The sequence below is a fragment of the Amphiura filiformis genome, chromosome 1 (genome assembly GCF_039555335.1).
Source record: "Amphiura filiformis chromosome 1, Afil_fr2py, whole genome shotgun sequence".
Taxonomy (NCBI): domain Eukaryota; kingdom Metazoa; phylum Echinodermata; class Ophiuroidea; order Amphilepidida; family Amphiuridae; genus Amphiura; species Amphiura filiformis.
The window spans coordinates 13,464,029-13,475,908 of NC_092628.1; positions in this window are offsets into that span (position 1 = coordinate 13,464,029).

Below are 11,880 nucleotides of genomic sequence, written 5' to 3' on the forward strand. Positions count from 1 at the left end.
TAACATACCCGATTGCGTTCACATTTCTCCCGATTGACGGCCTACATCCTAGACTTCTCCGTAGTCCACTTGCCAATTGTGCACTACTCTGGCTATTACATTTAAGCTTAAAACTCTGATTTAATTAATGAGTGCACAATTGATAGATTTTCACAACTGATCTTTTCAGTCACCGTACGCCCTCTGTTTGTTAGCTTCCCAAGTGGACTACTGATTTTGCCTTGAGAGTTAGGCCAATTTCTGGCCTAACTAAAATTGGTGATGATGTAATGCTTCTTTAAAAATGAATCTGGCTTGTGATTGGTCGCCCAGATCTCGTTATTGTTTAAATCCTCCCGACGCGTACTGGTACCGTTATAACTATACATGGTACACAACTATCTAGGGAATGCGGCGCTTTTGTGCTGGTGGATGAACGTATGCATCTAGCGCGTATTGTACCACCGTCATGCTTAGTCTTGTGGTTAGATTTTATTGATAAACAAGTATGATTGACAGTGTGTGAGTCCCGGGGTAAAGTTCTGCTTAAAAGTGAAAGTCCATAGTCGGTTTTTCGGATAATAAACTGGCAGATTCTAAAATTAGAATTGTTCAGTATTGAAGTGTCATTATAATTATGCCATTATGATATGTTGCATTCAATAATATAAGCCTACGTAGGGCCTATACTTTACTTTTACTGTCACAAATATAATTATATAGTTATAGTTTTTCATAACCATTTTATACTAGGCTAGTATTTTGATGTACTAAATATCAGTATAATTTCGAGTTCAACTGAATGCGTTCATCATGATTAATAACATTTTTATTTATCAAAAATCGACTATGGCATAGTCTACCTACATCCAGACACTACTAAAATTTCGGGGTATTTTTGGGTCCACCGATGTGGTTGCAGGACAGGGTTTGGAAGAGGCGAACGATGGGTTTTCAGATTACAGGTTCCGAAGTAAGCGTCACAGCTACAAAATAGAGTTGATAGTTGTGTCTTAATCATTGAGAGACGTATATCGTATAGTAGTTTGAAAGGTCAGGACAAGTATTATAGGTAACGGGCGTTGGGTAATTAGAGATAGGCCTATCACGAGAACCGCCCAACCCGAGAACCGCGAAATCTAGTGCCTACTAATTATGATGGGGTTTTTAGCATAATAAAGATAGAATGGCTCATGTAATGAAAACTGAATTCTGATTTTGATCGAAATCAGACTCATTTGATTTAGCTTGATCGCATCAGTGAAACACCATGCACCGACCCGTAAATGGATAAACAAACAAACAAACAGACAGACAAACAAACATGAAATATAAAAGAATATACCAAATGATTATTATTATTATAGAAGATTTCATTGAAACAAAACCAAAAGTAAAACTCACTATTTGACGGTTTCGCCTATCACGGTCGATAGGCATCATCAGAATGATGGTTGCAGATCCATACTTATTTAGTGATATACCAAATGATGTTTCTGACTCGTCTCATGCTAAGATAGCCGTTTGCGAGCGCGTTGCGAGAAAATGATGCAAATCGTAAATGATGCAGATCGTAAATGATGCAGATCGTAAATTGGCTCACGCGTACACGTGTTGACAGAAGATGATGGATGTCGCAACGGGTGATATGCAAATTGCACCGTAAATGGATAAAAACAAACAGACAGACAAACAAACATGAAATATAAAATATTTTCTATTGTTTTATTAGGCCCGCAATGCTGTCTTCAGAAGATAGCCGTTTGCGACCGCGTTGCGAGAAAATAATGCAGATCGTAAATGATGCAGATCGTAAATGATGCAGATCGTAAGTGGGCTCACGCGTAAACGTGTTGACAGAAGATGATGGATGTCGCAACGGGTGATTTGCAAATTGCACCGTAAATGGATAAAAAACAAACAGACAAACAGACAAACAAACATGAAATATAAAAGAATATACCAAATGATCTTTCTGACTCGTCTCATGCTATAAGTCCTATGATTTCCTTCGTTTTTGTATTATTTCATTAGGTTTAAAAATGCTATCATCAGTAGATAGGCCTAACAAAATATCATTATTCAAACTTTCTCAATTTCTTTGTATTTTACAAATAAATACTATCTTGAGTAGATAGCGGAAAACTAAAACAAGCAAACAAATAACATCAAAACAAACTTTCCTAACAGACGTTTTCTTAATATTTTCTGTTGTTTTATTAGGCCCGCAATGCTATCTTCAGAAGATAGCTGTTTGCGAACGCGTTGCGAGAAAATGATGCAGATCGTAAATGATGCAGATCGTAAGTGGGCTCACGCGTACGCGTGTTCACAGAAGATGATGGATGTCGCAACGGGTGATTTGCAAATTGCACCGTAAATGGATAAAAAACAAACAAACAGACAGACAAACAAACATGAAATATAAAAGAATATACAAAATGATCTTTCTGACTCGTCTCATGCCAAGTCTTATGATTTCCTTCTTTTTTTGTGTTATTTCTTTAGGTTTAAAAATGCTATCATCAGTAGATAGGCCTAACAAAATATCATTATTCAACCTTTCTCAATTTCTTTGTATTTTACAAATAAATACTATCTTGAGTAGATAGCGGAAAACTAACAAGCAAACAAATAACATCAAAACAAACTTTCATAGCAGACGTTTTCTTAATATTTGCTGTTGGTTGATTAGGCCCGCAATGCTATCTTCAGAAGATAGCTGCCGTTTGCGAACGCGTTGCGAGAAAATGATGCAGATCGTAAATGATGCAGATCGTAAGTGGGCTCACGCGTACGCGTGTTCACAGAAGATGATGGATGTCGCAACGGGTGATTTGCAAATTGCACCGTAAATGGATAAAAACAAACAGACAAACAGACAAACAAACATGAAATATAAAAGAATATACCAAATAAGTGCTATAAGTCCTATGATTTCCTTCTTTTTTGTATTATTTCATTAGGTTTAAAAATGCTATCATCAGTAGATAGGCCTAACAAAATATAATTATTCAACCTTTCTTAATTTCTTTGTATTTTACAAATAAATACTATCTTGAGTAGATAGCTGAAAACTAACAAGCAAACAAATAACATCAAAACAAACTTTCCTAACAGACGTTTTCTTAATATTTTCTGTTGTTTTATTAGACCCGCAATATGCTATCTTCAGAAGATAGCCGTTTGCGAACGCGTTGCGAGAAAATGATGCAGATCGTAAATGATGCAGATCGTAAATGATGCAGATCGTAAATGATGCAGATCGTAAATGATGCAGATCGTAAGTGGGCTCACGCGTATACGTGTTGACAGAAGATGATGGATGTCGCAACGGGTGATTTGCAAATTGCACCGTAAATGGATAAAAAACAAACAGACGGACAGACAAACAAACATGAAATATAAAAGAATATACCAAATGATCTTTCTGACTCGTCTCATGCTATAAGTCCTATGATTTCCTTCGTTTTTGTATTATTTCATTAGGTTTAAAAATGCTATCATCAGTAGATAGGCCTAACAAAATATCATTATTCAACCTTTCTCAATTTCTTTGTATTTTACAAATAAATACTATCTTGAGTAGATAGCGGAAAACTAACAAGCAAACAAATAACATCAAAACAAACTTTCCTAGCAGACGTTTTCTTAATATTTTCTGTTGTTTTATTAGGCCCGCAATGCTATCTTCAGAAGATAGCTGTTTGCGAACGCGTTGCGAGAAAATGATGCAGATCGTAAATGATGCAGATCGTAAGTGGGCTCACGCGTACGCGTGTTCACAGAAGATGATGGATGTCGCAACGGATGATTTGCAAATTGCACCGTAAATGGATAAAAAACAAACAGACAAACAGACAAACAAACATGAAATATAAAAGAATATACCAAATGATCTTTCTGACTCGTCTCATGCTATAAGTCCTATGATTTCCTTCTTTTTTGTATTATTTCATTAGGTTTAAAAATGCTATCATCAGTAGATAGGCCTAACAAAATATAATTATTCAACCTTTCTTAATTTCTTTGTATTTTACAAATAAATACTATCTTGAGTAGATAGCTGAAAACTAACAAGCAAACAAATAACATCAAAACAAACTTTCCTAACAGACGTTTTCTTAATATTTTCTGTTGTTTTATTAGGTTAGCAATATGCTATCTTCAGAAGATAGCCGTTAACGCGTTGCGAGAAAATGATGCAGATCGTAAATGATGCAGATCGTAAATGATGCAGATCGTAAATGATGCAGATCGTAAGTGGGCTCACGCGTACACGTGTTGACAGAAGATGATGGATGTCGCAACGGGTGATTTGCAAATTGCACCGTAAATGGATAAAAAACAAACAGACGGACAGACAAACAAATATGAAATATAAAAGAATATACCAAATGATCTTTCTGACTCGTCTCATGCTATAAGTCCTATGATTTCCTTCGTTTTTGTATTATTTCATTAGGTTTAAAAATGCTATCATCAGTAGATGGGCCTAACAAAATATCATTATTCAAACTTTCTCAATTTCTTTGTATTTTACAAATAAATACTATCTTGAGTAGATAGCGGAAAACTAACAAGCAAACAAATAACATCAAAACAAACTTTCCTAACAGACGTTTTCTTAATATCTTCTGTTGTTTTATTAGGCCCGCAATGCTATCTTCAGAAGATAGCCGTTTGCGAGCGCGTTGCGAGAAAATGATGCAGATCGTAAATGATGCAGATCGTAAATGATGCAGATCGTAAGTGGGCTCACGCGTACACGCGTTGACAGAAGATGATGGATGTCGCAACGGGTGATTTGCAAATTGCACCATAAATGGATAAAATACAAACAAACAGACAGAAAAACAAACATGAAATATAAAAGAATATACCAATTGATCTTTCTGACTCGTCTCATGCTTAGTCTTATGATTTCCTTCTTTTTTGTATTATTTCATTAGGTTAAAAAATGCTATCATCAGTAGATTTGCAAATCACCCGTTGCGACATCCATCATCTTCTGTCAACACGTATACGCGTGAGCCCACTTACGATCTGCATCATTTACGATCTGCATCATTTACGATCTGCATCATTTACTTACAAAATATAATTATTCAACCTTTCTTAATTTCTTTATATTTTACAAATAAATACTATCTTGAGTAGATAGCTGAAAACTAACAAGCAAACAAATAACATTAAAACAAACTTTCCTAACAGACGTTTTCTTAATATTTTCTGTTGTTTTATTAGACCCGCAATATGCTATCTTCAGAAGATAGCCGTCTGCGAACGCGTTGCGAGAAAATGATGCAGATCGTAAATGATGCAGATCGTAAATGATGCAGATCGTAAATGATGCAGATCGTAAATGATGCAGATCGTAAGTGGGCTCACGCGTATACGTGTTGACAGAAGATGATGGATGTCGCAACGGGTGATTTGCAAATTGCACCGTAAATGGATAAAAAACAAACAGACGGACAGACAAACAAACATGAAATATAAAAGAATATACCAAATGATCTTTCTGACTCGTCTGATGCTATAAGTCCTATGATTTCCTTCGTTTTTGTATTATTTCATTAGGTTTAAAAATGCTATCATCAGTAGATAGGCCTAACAAAATATCATTATTCAACCTTTCTCAATTTATTTGTATTTTACAAATAAATACTATCTTGAGTAGATAGCGGAAAACTAACAAGCAAACAAATAACATCAAAACAAACTTTCCTAGCAGACGTTTTCTTAATATTTTCTGTTGTTTTATTAGGCCCGCAATGCTATCTTCACAAGATAGCCGTTTGCGAACGCGTTGCGAGAAAATGATGCAGATCGTAAATGATGCAGATCGTAAGTGGGCTCACGCGTACGCGTGTTCACAGAAGATGATGGATGTCGCAACGGGTGATTTGCAAATTGCACCGTAAATGGATAAAAAACAAACAGACAAACAGACAAACAAACATGAAATATAAAAGAATATACCAAATGATCTTTCTGACTCGTCTCATGCTATAAGTCCTATGATTTCCTTCTTTTTGTATTATTTCATTAGGTTTAAAAATGCTATCATCAGTAGATAGGCCTAACAAAATATAATTATTCAACCTTTCTTAATTTCTTTGTATTTTACAAATAAATACTATCTTGAGTAGATAGCTGAAAACTAACAAGCAAACAAATAACATCAAAACAAACTTTCCTAACAGACGTTTTCTTAATATTTTCTGTTGTTTTATTAGGCCAGCAATATGCTATCTTCAGAAGATAGCCGTTAACGCGTTGCGAGAAAATGATGCAGATCGTAAATGATGCAGATCGTAAATGATGCAGATCGTAAGTGGGCTCACGCGTACACGTGTTGACAGAAGATGATGGATGTCGCAACGGGTGATTTGCAAATTGCACCGTAAATGGATAAAAAACAAACAGACGGACAGACAAACAAACATGAAATATAAAAGAATATACCAAATGATCTTTCTGACTCGTCTCATGCTATAAGTCATATGATTTCCTTCGTTTTTGTATTATTTCATTAGGTTTAAAAATGCTATCATCAGTAGATAGGCCTAACAAAATATAATTATTCAACCTTTCTTAATTTCTTTGTATTTTACAAATAAATACTATCTTGAGTAGATAGCGGAAAACTAACAAGCAAACAAATAACATTAAAACAAACTTTCCTAACAGACGTTTTCTTAATATTTTCTGTTGTTTTATTAGGCCCGCATATGCTATCTTCAGAAGATAGCCGTTTGCGAACGCGTTGCGAGAAAATGATGCAGATCGTAAATGATGCAGATCGTAAATGATGCAGATCGTAAATGATGCAGATCGTAAATGATGCAGATCGTAAATGATGCAGATCGTAAGTGGGCTCACGCGTATACGTGTTGACAGAAGATGATATATGTCGCAACGGGTGATTTGCAAATTGCACCGTAAATGGATAAAAAACAAACAGACGGACAGACAAACAAACATGAAATATAAAAGAATATACCAAATGATCTTTCTGACTCGTCTCATGCTATAAGTCCTATGATTTCCTTCGTTTTTGTATTATTTCATTAGGTTTAAAAATGCTATCATCAGTAGATAGGCCTAACAAAATATCATTATTCAACCTTTCTCAATTTATTTGTATTTTACAAATAAATACTATCTTGAGTAGATAGCGGAAAACTAACAAGCAAACAAATAACATCAAAACAAACTTTCCTAGCAGACGTTTTCTTAATATTTTCTGTTGTTTTATTAGGCCCGCAATGCTATCTTCAGAAGATAGCCGTTTGCGAACGCGTTGCGAGAAAATGATGCAGATCGTAAATGATGCAGATCGTAAGTGGGCTCACGCGTACGCGTGTTCACAGAAGATGATGGATGTCGCAACGGGTGATTTGCAAATTGCACCGTAAATGGATAAAAAACAAACAGACAAACAGACAAACAAACATGAAATATAAAAGAAGATACCAAATGATCTTTCTGACTCGTCTCATGCTATAAGTCCTATGATTTCCTTCTTTTTGTATTATTTCATTAGGTTTAAAAATGCTATCATCAGTAGATAGGCCTAACAAAATATAATTATTCAACCTTTCTTAATTTCTTTGTATTTTACAAATAAATACTATCTTGAGTAGATAGCTGAAAACTAACAAGCAAACAAATAACATCAAAACAAACTTTCCTAACAGACGTTTTCTTAATATTTTCTGTTGTTTTATTAGGCCAGCAATATGCTATCTTCAGAAGATAGCCGTTAACGCGTTGCGAGAAAATGATGCAGATCGTAAATGATGCAGATCGTAAATGATGCAGATCGTAAATGATGCAGATCGTAAGTGGGCTCACGCGTGTTGACAGAAGATGATGGATGTCGCAACGGGTGATATGCAAATTGCACCGTAAATGGATAAAAACAAACAAACAGACAGACAAACAAACATGAAATATAAAAGAATATACCAAATGATCTTTCTGACTCGTCTCATGCTATAAGTCATATGATTTCCTTCGTTTTTGTATTATTTCATTAGGTTTAAAAATGCTATCATCAGTAGATAGGCCTAACAAAATATAATTATTCAACCTTTCTTAATTTCTTTGTATTTTACAAATAAATACTATCTTGAGTAGATAGCGGAAAACTAACAAGCAAACAAATAACATTAAAACAAACTTTCCTAACAGACGTTTTCTTAATATTTTCTGTTGTTTTATTAGACCCGCAATATGCTATCTTCAGAAGATAGCCGTTTGCGAACGCGTTGCGAGAAAATGATGCAGATCGTAAATGATGCAGATCGTAAATGATGCAGATCGTAAATGATGCAGATCGTAAATGATGCAGATCGTAAGTGGGCTCACGCGTGTTGACAGAAGATGATGGATGTCGCAACGGGTGATATGCAAATTGCACCGTAAATGGATAAAAACAAACAAACAGACAGACAAACAAACATGAAATATAAAAGAATATACCAAATGATCTTTCTGACTCGTCTCATGCTATAAGTCCTATGATTTCCTTCGTTTTTGTATTATTTCATTAGGTTTAAAAATGCTATCATCAGTAGATAGGCCTAACAAAATATCATTATTCAACCTTTCTCAATTTATTTGTATTTTACAAATAAATACTATCTTGAGTAGATAGCGGAAAACTAACAAGCAAACAAATAACATCAAAACAAACTTTCCTAGCAGACGTTTTCTTAATATTTTCTGTTGTTTTATTAGGCCCGCAATGCTATCTTCAGAAGATGCAGATCGTAAGTGGGCTCACGCGTACGCGTGTTCACAGAAGATGATGGATGTCGCAACGGGTGATTTGCAAATTGCACCGTAAATGGATAAAAAAACAAACAGACAAACAGACAAACAAACATGAAATATAAAAGAAGATACCAAATGATCTTTCTGACTCGTCTCATGCTATAAGTCCTATGATTTCCTTCTTTTTGTATTATTTCATTAGGTTTAAAAATGCTATCATCAGTAGATAGGCCTAACAAAATATAATTATTCAACCTTTCTTAATTTCTTTGTATTTTACAAATAAATACTATCTTGAGTAGATAGCTGAAAACTAACAAGCAAACAAATAACATCAAAACAAACTTTCCTAACAGACGTTTTCTTAATATTTTCTGTTGTTTTATTAGGCCAGCAATATGCTATCTTCAGAAGATAGCCGTTAACGCGTTGCGAGAAAATGATGCAGATCGTAAATGATGCAGATCGTAAATGATGCAGATCGTAAATGATGCAGATCGTAAGTGGGCTCACGCGTACACGTGTTGACAGAAGATGATGGATGTCGCAACGGGTGATTTGCAAATTGCACCGTAAATGGATAAAAAACAAACAGACGGACAGACAAACAAAACATGAAATATAAAAGAATATACCAAATGATCTTTCTGACTCGTCTCATGCTATAAGTCCTATGATTTCCTTCGTTTTTGTATTATTTCATTAGGTTTAAAAATGCTATCATCAGTAGATAGGCCAAACAAAATATAATTATTCAACCTTTCTTAATTTCTTTGTATTTTACAAATAAATACTATCTTGAGTAGATAGCGGAAAACTAACAAGCAAACAAATAACATTAAAACAAACTTTCCTAACAGACGTTTTCTTAATATTTTCTGTTGTTTTATTAGACTCCGCAATATGCTATCTTCAGAAGATAGCTGTTTGCGAACGCGTTGCGAGAAAATGATGCAGATCGTAAATGATGCAGATCGTAAATGATGCAGATCGTAAATGATGCAGATCGTAAGTGGGCTCACGCGTATACGTGTTGACAGAAGATGATGGATGTCGCAACGGGTGATTTGCAAATTGCACCGTAAATGGATAAAAAAACAAACAGACGGACAGACAAACAAACATGAAATATAAAAGAATATACCAAATGATCTTTCTGACTCGTCTCATGCTATAAGTCATATGATTTCCTTCGTTTTTGTATTATTTCATTAGGTTTAAAAATGCTATCATCAGTAGATAGGCCTAACAAAATATCATTATTCAACCTTTCTCAATTTATTTGTATTTTACAAATAAATACTATCTTGAGTAGATAGCGGAAAACTAACAAGCAAACAAATAACATCAAAACAAACTTTCCTAGCAGACGTTTTCTTAATATTTTCTGTTGTTTTATTAGGCCCGCAATGCTATCTTCAGAAGATAGCCGTTTGCGAACGCGTTGTGAGAAAATGATGCAGATCGTAAATGATGCAGATCGTAAGTGGGCTCACGCGTACGCGTGTTCACAGAAGATGATGGATGTCGCAACGGGTGATTTGCAAATTGCACCGTAAATGGATAAAAAAAAACCAGACAAACAGACAAACAAACATGAAATATAAAAGAATATACCAAATGATCTTTCTGACTCGTCTCATGCTATAAGTCCTATGATTTCCTTCTTTTTTGTATTATTTCATTAGGTTTAAAAATGCTATCATCAGTAGATACGCCTAACAAAATATAATTATTCAACCTTTCTTAATTTCTTTGTATTTTACAAATAAATACTATCTTGAGTAGATAGCTGAAAACTAACAAGCAAACAAATAACATCAAAACAAACTTTCCTAACAGACGTTTTCTTAATATTTTCTGTTGTTTTATTAGGGCAGCAATATGCTATCTTCAGAAGATAGCCGTTAACGCGTTGCGAGAAAATGATGCAGATCGTAAATGATGCAGATCGTAAATGATGCAGATCGTAAATGATGCAGATCGTAAGTGGGCTCACGCGTGTTGACAGAAGATGATGGATGTCGCAACGGGTGATATGCAAATTGCACCGTAAATGGATAAAAACAAACAGACGGACAGACAAACAAACATGAAATATAAAAGAATATACCAAATGATCTTTCTGACTCGTCTCATGCTATAAGTCCTATGATTTCCTTCGTTTTTGTATTATTTCATTAGGTTTAAAAATGCTATCATCAGTAGATAGGCCTAACAAAATATAATTATTCAACCTTTCTCAATTTCTTTGTATTTTACAAATAAACACTATCTTGAGTAGATAGCGGAAAACTAACAAGCAAACAAATAACATCAAAACGAACGTTTCTAACAGACGTTTTCTTAATATTTTCTGTTGTTTTATTAGGCCCGCAATACTATCTTCAGAAGATAGCCGTTTGCGAGCGCGTTGCGAGAAAATAATGCAGATCGTTAATGATGCAGATCGTAAGTGGGCTCACGCGTAAACGTGTTGAGGGTACATGCCACTAAATAGCTCTCCATAGACTTTACGTGCAAAATAGGGGTCACGTTTTAGGCTATAAGCCCGGCTATAAGTCGAGTTACGTCTTACTTTGAAATATATATTTGATATCATCTTAATCAGAACAAAATTCTGCATAACATATCTGAAAATGACACCATATTTTAGGTCTACTTTTTGAGAAAAATAGCGCTATATAAAAAGGCCCGATTTTCCCGTGTTTACGTCCGACTGCTAACCGCGTTTTGACCTCGTGTGTTCATGCGCTCATCATCGTAAACATCACTCAAATTTTCGCGTTTTTTGTTCAAATTAGTAGAGATCACATTCACAAGTTCTAGCAAAACACGATTTGCAACACTAAAATGGTTAATAGGGCCCTATTGTACCGATTTTGCACAATTTTTATGCAAAGTTGGGACTATAGTCGTGATAAACTTTTACCGGAAACCGCTTCACATGCAGATTTAGTGGTATGAACCCTTGACAGAAGATGATGGATGTCGCAACGGGTGATTTGCAAATTGCACCGTAAATGGATAAAAAACAAACAGACAGACAGACAAACAAACATGAAATAAATATAAAAGAATATACCAAATGATCTTTCTGACTCGTCTCATGCT